Source organism: Saccoglossus kowalevskii, unplaced genomic scaffold, assembly GCF_978046115.1.
Source record: "Saccoglossus kowalevskii unplaced genomic scaffold, keSacKowa6.1 SCAFFOLD_24, whole genome shotgun sequence".
Taxonomy (NCBI): Eukaryota; Metazoa; Hemichordata; class Enteropneusta; family Harrimaniidae; genus Saccoglossus; species Saccoglossus kowalevskii.
The window spans coordinates 5214029-5230300 of NW_028188618.1; the positions used below are offsets into that span (position 1 = coordinate 5214029).

At 44.3% G+C, this 16272-nt stretch overlaps 50 pseudogenes; all 50 read left to right on the forward strand.

The window, feature by feature from the left end:
* Positions 1-577: 577 nt before the first annotated feature.
* On the forward strand, positions 578-697 carry LOC146727261 (5S ribosomal RNA; annotated as a pseudogene).
* A 421-nt stretch (positions 698-1118) lies between these two features.
* On the forward strand, positions 1119-1238 carry LOC146727262 (5S ribosomal RNA; annotated as a pseudogene).
* Positions 1239-1548: 310 nt separating this feature from the next.
* On the forward strand, positions 1549-1668 carry LOC146727263 (5S ribosomal RNA; annotated as a pseudogene).
* Positions 1669-1980: 312 nt separating this feature from the next.
* LOC146727264 (5S ribosomal RNA) lies at positions 1981-2100 on the forward strand (annotated as a pseudogene).
* A 96-nt stretch (positions 2101-2196) lies between these two features.
* LOC146727265 (5S ribosomal RNA) lies at positions 2197-2316 on the forward strand (annotated as a pseudogene).
* Positions 2317-2412: 96 nt separating this feature from the next.
* Positions 2413-2532, forward strand: LOC146727266 (5S ribosomal RNA; annotated as a pseudogene).
* Positions 2533-2628: 96 nt separating this feature from the next.
* LOC146727267 (5S ribosomal RNA) lies at positions 2629-2748 on the forward strand (annotated as a pseudogene).
* A 96-nt stretch (positions 2749-2844) lies between these two features.
* Positions 2845-2964, forward strand: LOC146727268 (5S ribosomal RNA; annotated as a pseudogene).
* A 96-nt stretch (positions 2965-3060) lies between these two features.
* Positions 3061-3180, forward strand: LOC146727269 (5S ribosomal RNA; annotated as a pseudogene).
* Positions 3181-3492: 312 nt separating this feature from the next.
* On the forward strand, positions 3493-3612 carry LOC146727270 (5S ribosomal RNA; annotated as a pseudogene).
* Positions 3613-4138: 526 nt separating this feature from the next.
* Positions 4139-4258, forward strand: LOC146727271 (5S ribosomal RNA; annotated as a pseudogene).
* A 311-nt stretch (positions 4259-4569) lies between these two features.
* On the forward strand, positions 4570-4689 carry LOC146727272 (5S ribosomal RNA; annotated as a pseudogene).
* Positions 4690-5001: 312 nt separating this feature from the next.
* On the forward strand, positions 5002-5121 carry LOC146727273 (5S ribosomal RNA; annotated as a pseudogene).
* A 312-nt stretch (positions 5122-5433) lies between these two features.
* On the forward strand, positions 5434-5553 carry LOC146727274 (5S ribosomal RNA; annotated as a pseudogene).
* Positions 5554-5767: 214 nt separating this feature from the next.
* LOC146727275 (5S ribosomal RNA) lies at positions 5768-5887 on the forward strand (annotated as a pseudogene).
* Positions 5888-5983: 96 nt separating this feature from the next.
* On the forward strand, positions 5984-6103 carry LOC146727276 (5S ribosomal RNA; annotated as a pseudogene).
* A 96-nt stretch (positions 6104-6199) lies between these two features.
* LOC146727277 (5S ribosomal RNA) lies at positions 6200-6319 on the forward strand (annotated as a pseudogene).
* Positions 6320-6415: 96 nt separating this feature from the next.
* Positions 6416-6535, forward strand: LOC146727278 (5S ribosomal RNA; annotated as a pseudogene).
* A 312-nt stretch (positions 6536-6847) lies between these two features.
* On the forward strand, positions 6848-6966 carry LOC146727279 (5S ribosomal RNA; annotated as a pseudogene).
* A 96-nt stretch (positions 6967-7062) lies between these two features.
* LOC146727280 (5S ribosomal RNA) lies at positions 7063-7182 on the forward strand (annotated as a pseudogene).
* Positions 7183-7396: 214 nt separating this feature from the next.
* On the forward strand, positions 7397-7516 carry LOC146727281 (5S ribosomal RNA; annotated as a pseudogene).
* A 214-nt stretch (positions 7517-7730) lies between these two features.
* Positions 7731-7850, forward strand: LOC146727282 (5S ribosomal RNA; annotated as a pseudogene).
* A 96-nt stretch (positions 7851-7946) lies between these two features.
* Positions 7947-8066, forward strand: LOC146727283 (5S ribosomal RNA; annotated as a pseudogene).
* A 214-nt stretch (positions 8067-8280) lies between these two features.
* On the forward strand, positions 8281-8400 carry LOC146727284 (5S ribosomal RNA; annotated as a pseudogene).
* Positions 8401-8614: 214 nt separating this feature from the next.
* LOC146727285 (5S ribosomal RNA) lies at positions 8615-8734 on the forward strand (annotated as a pseudogene).
* A 96-nt stretch (positions 8735-8830) lies between these two features.
* Positions 8831-8950, forward strand: LOC146727286 (5S ribosomal RNA; annotated as a pseudogene).
* A 96-nt stretch (positions 8951-9046) lies between these two features.
* Positions 9047-9166, forward strand: LOC146727287 (5S ribosomal RNA; annotated as a pseudogene).
* A 96-nt stretch (positions 9167-9262) lies between these two features.
* LOC146727288 (5S ribosomal RNA) lies at positions 9263-9382 on the forward strand (annotated as a pseudogene).
* A 96-nt stretch (positions 9383-9478) lies between these two features.
* Positions 9479-9598, forward strand: LOC146727289 (5S ribosomal RNA; annotated as a pseudogene).
* A 214-nt stretch (positions 9599-9812) lies between these two features.
* LOC146727290 (5S ribosomal RNA) lies at positions 9813-9932 on the forward strand (annotated as a pseudogene).
* A 214-nt stretch (positions 9933-10146) lies between these two features.
* On the forward strand, positions 10147-10266 carry LOC146727291 (5S ribosomal RNA; annotated as a pseudogene).
* Positions 10267-10362: 96 nt separating this feature from the next.
* LOC146727292 (5S ribosomal RNA) lies at positions 10363-10482 on the forward strand (annotated as a pseudogene).
* A 214-nt stretch (positions 10483-10696) lies between these two features.
* LOC146727293 (5S ribosomal RNA) lies at positions 10697-10816 on the forward strand (annotated as a pseudogene).
* Positions 10817-10912: 96 nt separating this feature from the next.
* LOC146727294 (5S ribosomal RNA) lies at positions 10913-11032 on the forward strand (annotated as a pseudogene).
* Positions 11033-11343: 311 nt separating this feature from the next.
* Positions 11344-11463, forward strand: LOC146727295 (5S ribosomal RNA; annotated as a pseudogene).
* A 214-nt stretch (positions 11464-11677) lies between these two features.
* LOC146727296 (5S ribosomal RNA) lies at positions 11678-11797 on the forward strand (annotated as a pseudogene).
* Positions 11798-11893: 96 nt separating this feature from the next.
* Positions 11894-12013, forward strand: LOC146727297 (5S ribosomal RNA; annotated as a pseudogene).
* Positions 12014-12325: 312 nt separating this feature from the next.
* Positions 12326-12445, forward strand: LOC146727298 (5S ribosomal RNA; annotated as a pseudogene).
* A 215-nt stretch (positions 12446-12660) lies between these two features.
* Positions 12661-12780, forward strand: LOC146727299 (5S ribosomal RNA; annotated as a pseudogene).
* A 96-nt stretch (positions 12781-12876) lies between these two features.
* Positions 12877-12996, forward strand: LOC146727300 (5S ribosomal RNA; annotated as a pseudogene).
* Positions 12997-13210: 214 nt separating this feature from the next.
* Positions 13211-13330, forward strand: LOC146727301 (5S ribosomal RNA; annotated as a pseudogene).
* A 351-nt stretch (positions 13331-13681) lies between these two features.
* On the forward strand, positions 13682-13801 carry LOC146727302 (5S ribosomal RNA; annotated as a pseudogene).
* Positions 13802-14016: 215 nt separating this feature from the next.
* Positions 14017-14136, forward strand: LOC146727303 (5S ribosomal RNA; annotated as a pseudogene).
* A 96-nt stretch (positions 14137-14232) lies between these two features.
* LOC146727304 (5S ribosomal RNA) lies at positions 14233-14352 on the forward strand (annotated as a pseudogene).
* A 214-nt stretch (positions 14353-14566) lies between these two features.
* On the forward strand, positions 14567-14686 carry LOC146727305 (5S ribosomal RNA; annotated as a pseudogene).
* A 351-nt stretch (positions 14687-15037) lies between these two features.
* On the forward strand, positions 15038-15157 carry LOC146727306 (5S ribosomal RNA; annotated as a pseudogene).
* Positions 15158-15372: 215 nt separating this feature from the next.
* LOC146727307 (5S ribosomal RNA) lies at positions 15373-15492 on the forward strand (annotated as a pseudogene).
* Positions 15493-15588: 96 nt separating this feature from the next.
* On the forward strand, positions 15589-15708 carry LOC146727308 (5S ribosomal RNA; annotated as a pseudogene).
* A 214-nt stretch (positions 15709-15922) lies between these two features.
* Positions 15923-16042, forward strand: LOC146727309 (5S ribosomal RNA; annotated as a pseudogene).
* A 95-nt stretch (positions 16043-16137) lies between these two features.
* Positions 16138-16257, forward strand: LOC146727310 (5S ribosomal RNA; annotated as a pseudogene).
* The last annotated feature ends 15 nt before the right edge of the window (positions 16258-16272 follow it).

Here is a 16272-nt window from a genome sequence, read left to right on the forward strand (position 1 = left end):
TCAGCACTTTGCCACAACTTTTCAGTACTTTGCCACACTTTTCAGTACTTTGCCACGACATTGCCACAACTTTTGAGTACTTTGCCCCACTTTTCAGTACTTTGCCACTACTTTTCATCATTTTGCCACACTTTTCAACACTTTGCCACTGCTTTTCAGTACTTTGCAACTAATTTTCAGCACTTTGCCACAACTTTTCAGTACTTTGCCACACTTTTCAGTACTTTGCCACGACTTTGCCACAACTTTTCAGTACTTTGCCACCCTTTTAAGTACTTTGCCTCTGCTTCTCAGTACTTTGCCACTACTTTTCAGCACTTGTCATAACTTTTCAGTACTTTGCCACACTTTTCAGCACTTTGCCACTACTTCTCAGTACTTTGCCACTACCAGTTCTCTTCCGATCACTGAAGTTAAGCTGCATCGGGCATGGTTAGTACTTGCATGGGAGACCGGCTGGGAATACCACGTGCAGTAGGCTTATCAACATTTTCATTCCACCTTACATACCAACTTTTTCCCGGGATTTTTTGCCTAGCCGAAGCATTAAACGACATGCAATTCTGACGAATATTCAGCCTACTGCCAAACCATTGCAGAATACACCAGTTCTCGTCCGATCACTGAAGTTAAGCTGCATCGGACGTGGTTAATATTTGCATGGGAGACCGGCTGGGAATACCACGTGCAGTAGGCACATCAACATTTTTATTCCACATTACATACTAACATTTTCCCATGATTTTTTGCCTAGACGAAACATTAGATGACATACAATTCGAACGAATATTCAGCCTACTGCCAAACCATTGCAGAATACACCAGTTCACATCGGATCATTTAAGTTAATCTGCATTGGACTAGCCGTAGCATTACATGACATTCAATTGCGACGAATATTCAGCCTACTGCAAAACCATTGCAGAATACACCAGTTCTCGTCTGATCACTGAAGTCCAGCTCACCGGACGTGGTTAGTACTTGTATGGGAAACCGGCTGAGGATACCACGTGCAGTAGGCTCATCAACATTTCTATTTCACTGTACATACTATCTTTTTTCCATGATTTTTTGCCTAGCCGAAGCATTAAATGACATTCAATTGCGACGTATATTCAGCCTACTGCCAAACCAATGCAGAATACACCAGTTCTCGCCCGATCACTGAAGTTAACCTGCATCGGGTATGGTTAGTACTTGCATGGGAGACCGGTTGGGAATACCACGTGTAGTAGGCTCATAAAAAAATTATTCCGTAGTTCATACTAACCTTTTCCAGGAATTTTTTGCCTAGCTGAAGCATTAAATGTCATCCAATTTCGACGAATTTTCAGCCTACTGACAAACCATTGCAGAATACACCAATTCTCGTCCGATCACTGAAGTAAAGCCCACCGGACGTGGTTAGTACTTGCATGGGAGACCGGCAGATAATACCACATGCAGTAAGCTCATCAAAATTTTTATTCCACTGTACATACTAACTTTTTCGCGAGATTTTTTGCCTAGCCGAAGCATTAAACGACATCCAATTCCAACGAATATTCAGCCTACTGCCAATCCATTGCAGAATACACCAGTTCTCATCCGATCACTGAAGTTAAGTTGCATTGGGCGTGGTTAGTACTTGCATGGGAGACCGGCTGGGAATACCACGTGCAGTAGTCTCATCAACATTTTTATTCCACATTACATTCTAACTTTATCCCATGATTTTTTGCATAGACGAAGCATTAAATGACATACAATTCGAACGAATATTCAGCCTACTGCCAAACCATTGAAGAATACACAGGTTCTCGTCCGTGCGCTGAAGTTAAGCTGCATCGGGCGTGGTTAGTACTTGCATGGGAGACCGGCTGGGAATACCATGTGCATTAGGTTCATCAACATTTTTATTCCACCGTACATTCTAACTTTTTTCAGGGATGTTTTGCCTAGACGAAACATTAAATGACATACAATTCGAACGAATATTCAGCCTACTGCCAAACCATTGCAGAATACACCAGTTCTCGTCCGATCACTGAAGTTAAGCTGCATCTGGCGTGGTTAGTACTTGCATGGGAGACCGGCTGGGAATACCACGTGCAGTAGGCTTATCAACATTTTTATCCCACATTACATACTAACTTTTTCCTATGATTTTTTGCCTAGCCGTAGCATTAAATGACATCCAATTCCGACGAATATTCAGCCTACTGCCAAACCATTGCAGAATACACCAGTTCTCTTCCGATCACTGAAGTTAAGTTGTATCGGGTGTGGTTAGTACTTGCATGGGAGACCGGCTGGGAATACCACGTGCAGTGGGCTCATCAACATTTTTATTCCACCGTACATATTATCTTTTTCGCGGGATTTTTTGCCTAGCCGAAGCATTAAACGACATCCAATTTCAACGAATATTCAGCCTACTGCCAATCTATTGCAGAATACACCAGTTCTCATCCGATCACTGAAGTTAAGTTGCATTGGGCGTGGTTAGTACTTGCATGGGAGACCGGCTGGGAATACCACGTGCAGTAGTCTCATCAACATTTTTATTCCACATTACATACTAACTTTATCCCATGATTTTTTGCATAGACGAAGCATTAAATGACATACAATTCGAACGAATATTCAGCCTACTGCCAAACCATTGCAGAATACACCAGTTCTTGTCCGATCGCTGAAGTTAAGCTGCATCGGGCGTGGTTAGCACTTGCATGGGAGACCGGCTGGGAATACCAAGTGCATTAGGCCCATCAACATTTTTATTCCACCGTACATTCTAACTTTTTCCCGGGATGTTTTGCTTAGCCGAATTATTAAAATACTTAAAATTCCGACGAATATTCAGCCTACTGACAAACCATTGCAGAATACACCAGTTCTCTTCCGATCACTGAAGTTAAGTTGTATCGGGTGTGGTTAGTACTTGCATGGGAGACCGGCTGGGAATACCACGTGCAGTGGGCTCATCAACATTTTTATTCCACCGTACATATTATCTTTTTCGCGGGATTTTTTGCCTAGCCGAAGCATTAAACGACATCCAATTTCAACGAATATTCAGCCTACTGCCAATCCATTGCAGAATACACCAGTTCTCATCCGATCACTGAAGTTAAGTTGCATTGGGCGTGGTTAGTACTTGCATGGGAGACCGGCTGGGAATACCACGTGCAGTAGTCTCATCAACATTTTTATTCCACATTACATACTAACTTTATCCCATGATTTTTTGCATAGACGAAGCATTAAATGACATACAATTCGAACGAATATTCAGCCTACTCCCACCCCATTGCAGAATACACCAGTTCTCGTCCGATCGCTGAAGTTAAGCTGCATCGGGCGTGGTTAGCACTTGCATGGGAGACCGGCTGGGAATACCAAGTGCATTAGGCCCATCAACATTTTTATTCCACCGTACATTCTAACTTTTTCCCGGGATGTTTTGCTTAGCCGAATTATTAAAATACTTAAAATTCCGACGAATATTCAGCCTACTGACAAACCATTGCAGAATATACCCGTTCTCCTCCGATCACTGAAGTTAAGCTGCATCGGGCGTGCTTAGTACTTGCATGGGAGACCTACTGGGAATGCCACGTGCAGTAGGACCATCAACATTTTTATTCCACATTACATTCTAATATTTTCCAGCGATTTTTTGCTTAGCCGAATTATTAAAATACATCAAATTCCGACGAATATTCAGCCTACTGACAAACCATTGCAGAATACACCAGTTTTCCTCCGATCACTGAAGTTAAGCCCACTGGACGTGGTTAGTACTTGCATGGGAGACCGGCTGAGAATACCACTTGCAGTAGGCTCAACAACTTTTTTATTCCACCGTACATACTAACTTTTTCCTATGATTTTTTGCCTAGCCGTAGCATTAAATGACATCCAATTCCGACGAATATTCAGCCTACTGCCAAACCAATGCAGAATACACCGGTGTTCCTCCGATCACTGAAGTTAAGCCCACTGGACGTGGTTAGTACTTGCATGGGAGACCGGCTGAGAATACCACATGCAGTAAGCTCATCAACATTTTTATTCCACCGTACATACTAACTTTTTCGCAGGATTTTTTGACTAGCCGAAGCATTAAACGACATCCAATTCCAACGAATATTCAGCCTACTGCCAATCCATTGCAGAATACACCAGTTCTCTTCCGATCACTGAAGTTATGTTGCATCGGGCGTGGTTAGTACTTGCATGGGAGACCGGCTGGGAATACCACGTGCAGTAGGCTCATCACCATTTTTATTCCACATTACATACTAACTTTTTCCCATGATGTTTTGCCTAGACGAAGCATTAAATGACATACAATTCGAACGAATATTCAGCCTACTGCCAAACCATCGAAGAATACCCAGTTCTCGTCCGATCGCTGAAGTTAAGCTGCATCGGGCGTGATTAGTACTTGCATGGGAGACCGGCTGGGAATACTATGTGCATTAGGTTCATCAACATTTTTATTCCACCGTACATTCTAACTTTTTCCCGGGATGTTTTGCCTAGACGAAACATTAAATGACATACAATTCGAACGAATATTCAGCCTACTGCCAAACCATTGCAGAATACACCAGTTCTCGTCCGATCACTGAAGTTAAGCTGCATCTGGCGTGGTTAGTACTTGCATGGGAGACTGGCTGGGAATACCACGTGCAGTCGGCTTATCAACATTTTTATCCCACATTACATACTAACTTTATCCCATGATTTTTTGCATAGACGAAGCATTAAATGACATCCAATTCCGACGAATATTCAGCCTACTGCCAAACCATTGCAGAATACACCAGTTCTCGTCCGATCCCTGAAGTTAAGCTGCATCGGGCGTGGTTAGCACTTGCATGGGAGAGCGGCTGGGAATACCAAGTGCATTAGGCCCATCAACATTTTTATTCCACCGTACATTCTAACTTTTTCCCGGGATGTTTTGCTTAGCCGAATTATTAAAATACTTAAAATTCCGACGAATATTCAGCCTACTGACAAACCATTGCAGAATATACCAGTTCTCCTCCGATCACTGAAGTTAAGCTGCATCGGGCGTGGTTAGTACTTGCATGGGAGACCTGCTGGGAATGCCACGTGCAGTAGGCCCATCAACATTTTTATTCCACATTACATTCTAACTTTTTCCAGCGATTTTTTGCTTAGCCGAATTATTAAAATACATCAAATTCCGACGAATATTCAGCCTACTGACAAACCATTGCAGAATACACCAGTTTTCCTCCGATCACTGAAGTTAAGCCCACTGGACGTGGTTAGTACTTGCATGGGAGACTGGCTGAGAATACCACTTGCAGTGGGCTCAACAACTTTTTTATTCCACCGTACATACTAACTTTTTCCTATGATTTTTTTGCCTACCCGTAGCATTAAATGACATCCAATTCCGACGAATATTCAGCCTACTGCCAAACCAATGCAGAATGCACCACTTCCCGTGCGATCACTGAAGTTAAGCTGCATCGGGCGTGGTTAGTACTTGCATGGGAGACCGGCTGTGAATACCACGTGCAGTAGGCTGATGAATATTTTTATTGCAGAATACACCAGTTCTCGTGCGATCACTGAAGTTAAGCTGCATCAGGCGTGGTTAGTACTTGCATGGGAGACCGGCTGGGAATACCATGTGCATTAAGCTCATCGACATTTTTATTCCACCGTACATACCAACATTTTCCCGGGATTTTTTGCCTAGACGAAACATTAAATGACATACAATTCGGACGAATATTCAGCCTACTGCCAAACCATTGCAGAATACACCAGTTCTCGTCCGATCACTGAAGTTAAGCTGCATCTGGCGTGGTTAGTACTTCCATGGGAGACCGGCTGGGAATACCACGTGCAGTAGGCTTATCAACATTTTTATTCCACCGTACATACCAACATTTTCCCGTGATTTTTTGCCTAGCCGAAGCGTTAAATGACATACAATTCGGACGAATATTCAGCCTACTGCCAAACTATTGCAGAATACACCAGTTCTCGTCCGATCACTGAAGTTAAGCTGCATCGGGCGTGGTTAGTACTTGCATGGGAGACCGGCTGGGAATACCACGTGCATTAGGCTCATCAACATTTTTTTTCCACCGTACATACTAACTTTTTCCTGGGATTTTTTGCCTAGCCGAAGTATTAAATTACATCCAATTCCGACGAATATTCAGCCTACTGCCAAACCATTGCAGAATACACCAGTTCTCGTCTGATCACTGAAGTTAAGCTGCATCGGGAGTGGTTAGTACTTGCATGGGAGACCGGCTGGGAATACCATGTGCAGTAGGCTTCTCAACATTTTTATTCCACCGCACATACCAACTTTTTCCCGGGATTGTTTGCCTTACCGAAGCGTTAAACGACATGCAATTCTGACGATTATTCAGCCTACTGTCAAACCATTGCAGAACACACCAGTTATTGTCCGATCACTGAAGTTAAGCTGCATCGGGCGTGGTTAGTACTTGCATGGGAGATCGGCTGGGAATACCACGTGCAGTAGACTCATCAACATTTTTATTCCACATTACATACTAACTTTTACCCATGATTTTTTGCCTAGCCGTAGCATTAAATGTCATCCAATTCCGACGAATATTCAGCCTTCTGCAAAACCATTGCAGAATACACCAGTTCTCGTCGGATCACTGAAGCTAAGCTGCATCGGGCATAGATAGTACTAGCATGGGAGACCGGCTGGGAATACCACGTGCATTAGGCTCATCAACATTTTTATTCCACCGTTCATACAAACTTTTTCCCGGAATTTTTTGCCTAGCCGAAGTATTAAATTACATCCAATTCCGACGAATATCCAGCCTACTGCCAAACCATTGCAGAATACACCAGTTCTCGTCGATCACTGAATTTAAGCTGGATGGGGCTTGGATAGTACTTGCATGGGAGACCGGCTGGGAATACCATGTGCAGTAGCCTTCTCAACATTTTTATTCCACCGTACATACCAACTTTGTCCCGGGATTTTATGATTTACCGAAGCGTTAAACGACATGCAATTCCGACGAATATTCAGCCTACTCTCAAACCATTGCAGAACACACCAGTTCTTGTCCGATCACTGAAGTTAAGCTGCATCGGGCGTGGTTAGTACTTGCATGGGAGACCGGCTGGGAATACCACGTGCAGTAGGCTGATGAACATTTTTATTGCAGAATACACCAGTTCTCGTCCGATCACTGAAGTTAAGCTGCATCGGGCGTGGTTAGTACTTGCATGGGAGACCGGCTGGGAATACCATGTGCATTAGGCTCATCAACATTTTTATTCCACCGTACATACTAACTTTTTCCCGGGATTTTTTGCCTAGCCGTAGCATTAAATGACATCCAATTCCGACGAATATTCAGCCTACTGCAAAACCAATGCAGAATACACCAGTTCTTGTCCGATCACTGAAGTTAAGCTGCATCGGGCGTGGTTAGTACTTGCATGGGAGACTGGCTGGGAATACCACGTGCAGTAGGCTGATGAACATTTTTATTGCAGAATACACCAGTTCTCGTCCGATCACTGAACTTAAGCTGCATCGGGCGTGGTTAGTACTTGCATGGGAGACCGGCTGGGAATACCACGTGCATTAGGCTCATCAACATTTTTATTCCACTGTACATACTAAATTTTTCCCGGGATTTTTTGCCTAGCCGATGTATTAAATTACATCCAATTGCGACGAATATCCAGCCTACTGCCAAACCATTGCAGAATACACCAGTTCTCGTCCGATCACTGAAGTTAAGCTGCATCGCGCGTGGTTAGTACTTGCATGGGAGACCGGCTGGGAATACCATCTGCAGTAGCCTTCTCAACATTTTTATTCCACCGTACATACCAACTTTGTCCCGGGATTTTTTGATTTACCGAAGCGTTAAACGACATGCAATTCGGACGAATATTCTGCCTACTGCCAAACGAATGCAGAATACACCAGTTTCCGTCCGATCACTGAAGTTAAGCTGCATCGGGCGCGGTTAGTACTTGCATGGGAGACCGGCTGGGAATACCACGTGCAGTAGGCTGATGAACATTTTTATTGCAGAATACACCAGTTCTCGTCCGATCATTGAAGTTAAGCTGCATCGGGCGTGGTTAGTACTTGCATGGAAGACCGGCTGGGAATACCATGTGCATTAGGCTCATCAACATTTTTATTCCACCGTACATACTAACTTTTTCCCGGGATTTTTTGCCTAGCCGTAGCATTAAATGACATCCAATTCCGACGAATATTCAGCCTACTGCAAAACCAATGCAGAATACACCAGTTCTCATCCGATCACTGAAGTTAAGCTGCATCGGGCGTGGTTAGTACTTGCATGGGAGACCGGCTGGGAATACCACGTGCAGTAGGCTGATGAACATTTTTATTGCAGAATACACCAGTTCTTGTCCGATCACTGAACTTAAGCTGCATCGGGCGTGGTTAGTACTTGCATGGGAGACCGGCTTTGAATACCATCTGCAGTAGCCTTCTCAACATTTTTATTCCACCGTACATACCAACTTTGTCCCGGGATTTTTTGATTTACCGAAGCGTTAAACGACATGCAATTCGTACGAATATTCTGCCTACTGCCAAACCATAGCAGAATACACCAGTTCTCGTTCGATCTCTGAAGTTAAGCTGCATCTGGCGTGGTTAATACTTGCATGGGAGACCGGTTGGGAATACTACTTGCAGTAGGCTTATCAACATCTTTTTTCCACCGTACATACCAACATTTTCACGGGATTTTTTGCCTAGCCGAAGCGTTAAACGACATCCAATTCTGACGAATACTCAGCCTACTGCCAAACCATTGCAGAACACACCAGTTCTCGTCCGATCACTGAAGTTAAGCTGCATCGCACGTGGTAAGTACTTGCATGGGAGACCGGCTGGGAATACCATGTGCAGTAGGCTTATCAACATTTTTATTCCACCGTACATACCAACTTTTTCCCTGGATTGTTTGCCTTACCGAAGCGTTAAACGACATGCAATTCTGACGAATATTCAGCCTATTGTCAAACCATTGCAGAACACACCAGTTCTTGTCCGATCACTAAAGTTAAGCTGCATCGGGCGTGGTTAGTACTTGCATGGGAGATTGGCTGGGAATACCACGTGCAGTAGGCTCATCAACATTTTTATTCCACATTACATACTAACTTTTACCCATGATTTTTTGCCTAGCCGTAGCATTAAATGACATCCAATTCCGACGAATATTCAGCCTTCTGCAAAACCATTGCAGAATACACCAGTTCTCGTCGGATCACTGAAGCTAAGCTGCATCGGGCGTGGTTAGTATTAGCATGGGAGACCGGCTGAGAATACCACGTGCAGTAGGCTCATCAACATCTTTATTCCACATTACATACTAACTTTTTCCTATGATTTTTTGCCTAGCCGTAGCATTAAATGACATCCAATTCCGACGAATATTCAGCCTACTGACAAACCATTGCAGAATACACCAGTTTTCCTCCGATCACTGAAGTTAAGCTGCATCGGGCGTGGTTAGTACTTGCATGGGAGACCGGCTGGGAATACCACGTGCAGTAGGCTGATGAACATTTTTATTGCAGAATACACCAGTTCTCGTCCGATCACTGAAGTTAAGCTGCATCGGGCATGGTTAGTACTTGCATGGGAGACCGGCTGGGAATACCATGTGCATTAGGCTCATCACCATTTTTATTCCACCATACATACTAACTTTTTCCCGGGATTTTTTGACTAGCCGTAGCATTAAATGACATCCAATTCCGACGAATATTCAGCCTACTGCAAAACCAATGCAGAATACACCAGTTCTCGTCCGATCACTGAAGTTAAGCTGCATCGGGCGTGGTTAGTACTTGCATGGGAGACCGGCTGGGAATACCACGTGCAGTAGGCTGATGAACATTTTTATTGCAGAATACACCAGTTCTCGTCCGATCACTGAACTTAAGCTGCATCGGGCGTGGTTAGTACTTGCATGGGAGACCGGCTGGGAATACCACGTGCATTAGGCTCATCAACATTTTTATTCCACTGTACATACTAAATTTTTCCCGGGATTTTTTGCCTAGCCGATGTATTAAATTACATCCAATTCCGACGAATATCCGGCCTACTGCCAAACCATTGCAGAATACACCAGTTCTCGTCCGATCACTGAAGTTAAGCTGCATCGCGCGTGGTTAGTACTTGCATGGGAGACCGGCTGGGAATACCATCTGCAGTAGCCTTCTCAACATTTTTATTCCACCGTACATACCAACTTTGTCCCGGGATTTTTTGATTTACCGAAGCGTTAAACGACATACAATTCGGACGAATATTCTGCCTACTGCCAAACGAATGCAGAATACACCAGTTTCCGTCCGATCACTGAAGTTAAGCTGCATCGGGCGTGGTTAGTACTTGCATGGGAGACCGGCTGGGAATACCACGTGCAGTAGGCTGATGAACATTTTTATTGCAGAATACACCAGTTCTCGTCCGATCACTGAAGTTAAGCTGCATCGGGCGTGGTTAGTACTTGCATGGGAGACCGGCTGGGAATACCATGTGCATTAGGCTCATCAACATTTTTATTCCACCGTACATACTAACTTTTTCCCGGGATTTTTTGCCTAGCCGTAGCATTAAATGACATCCAATTCCGACGAATATCCTGCCTACTGCCAAACCATTGCAGAATACACCAGTTCTCGTCCGATCACTGAAGTTAAGCTGCATCGCGCGTGGTTAGTACTTGCATGGGAGACCGGCTGGGAATACCATGTGCAGTAGGCTTCTCAACATTTTTATTCCACCGTACATACCAACTTTTTCCCGGAATTTTTTGCCTTACCGAAGCGTTAATCGACATGCAATTCTGACGATTATTCAGCCTGCTGTCAAACCATTGCAGAACACACCAGTTCTTGTCCGATCACTGAAGTTAAGCTGCATCGGGCGTGGTTAGTACTTGCATGGGAGATCGGCTGGGAATACTATGTGCAGTAGGCTCATCAACATTTTTATTCCACATTACATACTAACTTTTACCCATGATTTTTTGCCTAGCCGTAGCATTAAATGACATCCAATTCCAACGAATATTCAGCCTTCTGCAAAACCATTGACGAATACACCAGTTCTCGTCGGATCACTGAAGCTAAGCTGCATCGGGCGTGGTTGTACTAGCATGGGAGACTGACTGGGAATACCACGTGCAGTAGGCTCATCAACATCTTTATTCCACATTACATACTAACTTTTTCCTATGATTTTTTGCCTAGCCGTAGCATTAAATGACATCCAATTCCGACGAATATTCAGCCTACTGCCAAACCAATGCAGAATACACCAGTTTCCGTCCGATCACTGAAGTTAAGCTGCATCGGGCGTGGTTAGTACTTGCATGGGAGACCGGCTGGGAATACCACGTGCAGTAGGCTGATAAACATTTTTATTGCAAAATACACCAGTTCTCGTCCGATCACTGAACTTAAGCTGCATCGGGCGTGGTTAGTACTTGCATGGGAGACCGGCTGGGAATACCACGTGCATTAGGCTCATCAACATTTTTATTCCGCCGTACATACTAACTTTTTCCCGGGATTTTTTGCCTAGCCGAAGTATTAAATTACATCCAATTCCGACGAATATCCAGCCAACTGCCAAACCATTGCAGAATACACCAGTTCTCGTCCGATCACTGAAGTTAAGCTGCATCGGGCGTGGTTAGTACTTGCATGGGAGACCGGCTGGGAATACCATCTGCAGTAGCCTTCTCAGCATTTTTATTCCACCGTACATATCAACATTGTCCCGGGATTTTTTGATTTACCGAAGCGTTAAACGACATGCAATTCTGACGAATATTCAGCCTACTGTCAAACCATTGCAGAACACACCAGTTCTTTTCCGATCACTGAAGGTAAGCTGCATCGGGCGTGGTTAGTACTTGCATGGGAGACCGGCTGGGAATACCACGTGCAGTAGGCTCATCAACATTTTTATTCCACATTACATACTAACTTTTTCCCATGATTTTTTGCCTTGACGAATCATTAAATGACATACAATTCGGACGAATATTCAGCCTTCTGCAAAACCATTGACGAATACACCAGTTCTCGTCGGATCACTGAAGCTAAGCTGCATCGGGCGTGGTTAGTACTAGCATGGGAGACTGACTGGGAATACCACATGCAGTAGGCTCATCAACATCTTTATTCCACATTACATACTAACTTTTTCCTATGATTTTTTGCCTAGCCGTAGCATTAAATGACATCCAATTCCGACGAATATTCAGCCTACTGCCAAACCAATGCAGAATACACCAGTTTCCGTCCGATTACTGAAGTTGAGCTGCACCGTGCGTGGTTAGTACTTGCATGGGAGTCCGGCTGGGAATACCACGTGCAGTAGGCTGATGAACTTTTTTTATTGCAGAATACACCAGTTCTCGTCCGATCACTGAAGTTGAGCTGCACCGTGCGTGGTTAGTACTTGCATGGGAGACCGGCTGGGAATACCATGTGCAGTAGGCTTCTCAACATTTTTATTCCACCGTACATACCAACTTTTTACCGGGATTTTTTGCCTTACCGAAGCGTTAAACGACATGCAATTCTGACGAATATTCAGCCTGCTTTCAAACCATTGCAGAACACACCAGTTCTTGTCCGATCACTGAAGTTAAGCCGCATCGGGCGTGGTTAGTACTTGCATGGGAGATCGGCTGGGAATACCACGTGCAGTAGGCTCATCAATATTTTTATTACACATTACATACTAACTTTTTCCTATGATTTTTTGCCTAGCCGTAGCATTAAATGACATCCAATTCCGACTAATATTCAGCCTACTGCCAAACCAATGCAGAATACACCAGTTTCCGTCCGATCACTGAAGTTAAGCTGCATCGGGCGTGGTTAGTACTTGCATGGGAGACCGGCTGGGAATACCATGTGCAGTAGGCTGATGAACATTTTTATTGCAGAATACACCAGTTCTCGTTGGATCACTGAAGTTAAGCTGCATCGGGCGTGGTTAGTACTTGCATGGGAGACCGGCTGGGAATACCACGGGCATTAGGCTCATCAACAGTTTTATTCCACCGTACATACTAACTTTTTCCCGGGATTTTTTGCCTAGCCGAAGTATTAAATTACATCCAATTCCGACGAATATCCAGCCTACTGCCAAACCATTGCAGAATACACCAGTTCTCGTCTGATCACTGAAGTTAAGCTGCATTGGGCGTGGTTAGTACTTGCATGGGAGACCGGCTGGGAATACCATGTGCAGTAGGTTTATCAACATTTTATTCCACCGTACATACCAACATTTTCCCTGGATTTTTTGCCTTACCAAAGCGTTAAACGACATGCAATTCTGACGAATATTCAGCCGTAGCATTAAATGACATCCAATTCCAACGAATATTCAGCCTTCTGCAAAACCATTGACGAATACACCAGTTCTCGTCGGATCACTGAAACTAAGCTGCATCGGGCGTGGTTAGTACTAGCATGGGAGACTGACTGGGAATACCACGTGCAGTAGGCTCATCAACATCTTTATTCCACATTACATACTAACTTTTTCCTATGATTTTTTGCCTAGCCGTAGCATTAAATGACATCCAATTCCGACGAATATTCAGCCTACTGCCAAACCAATGCAGAATACACCAGTTTCCGTCCGATTACTGAAGTTGAGCTGCACCGTGCGTGGTTAGTACTTGCATGGGAGTCCGGCTGGGAATACCACGTGCAGTAGGCTGATGAACTTTTTTTATTGCAGAATACACCAGTTCTCGTCCGATCACTGAAGTTGAGCTGCACCGTGCGTGGTTAGTACTTGCATGGGAGACCGGCTGGGAATACCATGTGCAGTAGGCTTCTCAACATTTTTATTCCACCGTACATACCAACTTTTTACCGGGATTTTTTGCCTTACCGAAGCGTTAAACGACATGCAATTCTGACGAATATTCAGCCTGCTTTCAAACCATTGCAGAACACACCAGTTCTTGTCCGATCACTGAAGTTAAGCCGCATCGGGCGTGGTTAGTACTTGCATGGGAGATCGGCTGGGAATACCACGTGCAGTAGGCTCATCAATATTTTTATTACACATTACATACTAACTTTTTCCTATGATTTTTTGCCTAGCCGTAGCATTAAATGACATCCAATTCCGACTAATATTCAGCCTACTGCCAAACCAATGCAGAATACACCAGTTTCCGTCCGATCACTGAAGTTAAGCTGCATCGGGCGTGGTTAGTACTTGCATGGGAGACCGGCTGGGAATACCATGTGCAGTAGGCTGATGAACATTTTTATTGCAGAATACACCAGTTCTCGTTGGATCACTGAAGTTAAGCTGCATCGGGCGTGGTTAGTACTTGCATGGGAGACCGGCTGGGAATACCACGGGCATTAGGCTCATCAACAGTTTTATTCCACCGTACATACTAACTTTTTCCCGGGATTTTTTGCCTAGCCGAAGTATTAAATTACATCCAATTCCGACGAATATCCAGCCTACTGCCAAACCATTGCAGAATACACCAGTTCTCGTCTGATCACTGAAGTTAAGCTGCATTGGGCGTGGTTAGTACTTGCATGGGAGACCGGCTGGGAATACCATGTGCAGTAGGTTTATCAACATTTTATTCCACCGTACATACCAACATTTTCCCTGGATTTTTTGCCTTACCAAAGCGTTAAACGACATGCAATTCTGACGAATATTCAGCCGTAGCATTAAATGACATCCAATTCCAACGAATATTCAGCCTTCTGCAAAACCATTGACGAATACACCAGTTCTCGTCGGATCACTGAAACTAAGCTGCATCGGGCGTGGTTAGTACTAGCATGGGAGACTGACTGGGAATACCACGTGCAGTAGGCTCATCAACATCTTTATTCCACATTACATACTAACTTTTTCCTATGATTTTTTGCCTAGCCGTAGCATTAAATGACATCCAATTCCGACGAATATTCAGCCTACTGCCAAACCAATGCAGAATACACCAGTTTCCGTCCGATCAATGAAGTTGAGCTGCACCGGGCGTGGTTAGTACTTGCATGGGAGTCCGGCTGGGAATACCACGTGCAGTAGGCTGATGAACTTTTTTTATTGCAGAATACACCAGTTCTCGTCCGATCACTGAAGTTGAGCTGCACCGTGCGTGGTTAGTACTTGCATGGGAGACCGGCTGGGAATACCATGTGCAGTAGGCTTCTCAACATTTTTATTCCACCGTACATACCAACTTTTTACCGGGATTTTTTGCCTTACCGAAGCGTTAAACGACATGCAATTCTGACGAATATTCAGCCTGCTTTCAAACCATTGCAGAACACACCAGTTCTTGTCCGATCACTGAAGTTAAGCCGCATCGGGCGTGGTTAGTACTTGCATGGGAGATCGGCTGGGAATACCACGTGCAGTAGGCTCATCAATATTTTTATTACACATTACATACTAACTTTTTCCTATGATTTTTTGCCTAGTCGTAGCATTAAATGACATCCAATTCCGACTAATATTCAGCCTACTGCCAAACCAATGCAGAATACACCAGTTTCCGTCCGATCATTGAAGTTAAGCTGCATCGGGCGTGGTTAGTACTTGCATGGGAGACCGGCTGGGAATACCATGTGCAGTAGGCTGATGAACATTTTTATTGCAGAATACACCAGTTCTCGTTGGATCACTGAAGTTAAGCTGCATCGGGCGTGGTTAGTACTTGCATGGGAGACCGGCTGGGAATACCACGTGCATTAGGCTCATCAACAGTTTTATTCCACCGTACATACTAACTTTTTCCCGGGATTTTTTGCCTAGCCGAAGTATTAAATTACATCCAATTCCGACGAATATCCAGCCTACTGCCAAACCATTGCAGAATACACCAGTTCTCGTCTGATCACTGAAGTTAAGCTGCATTGGGCGTGGTTAGTACTTGCATGGGAGACCAGCTGGGAATACCATGTGCAGTAGGTTTATCAACATTTTATTCCACCGTACATACCAACATTTTCCCTGGATTTTTTGCCTTACCAAAGCGTTAAACGACATGCAATTCTGACGAATATTCAGCCTGTTGTCAAACCTTTGCAGAAAACACCAGTTCTTGTCCGATCACTGAAGTTATGCTGCATCGGGCGTGGTTAGTACATGCATGGGAGACTGGCTGGGAATACCACGTGCAGTAGGCTCATCAACATTTTTAT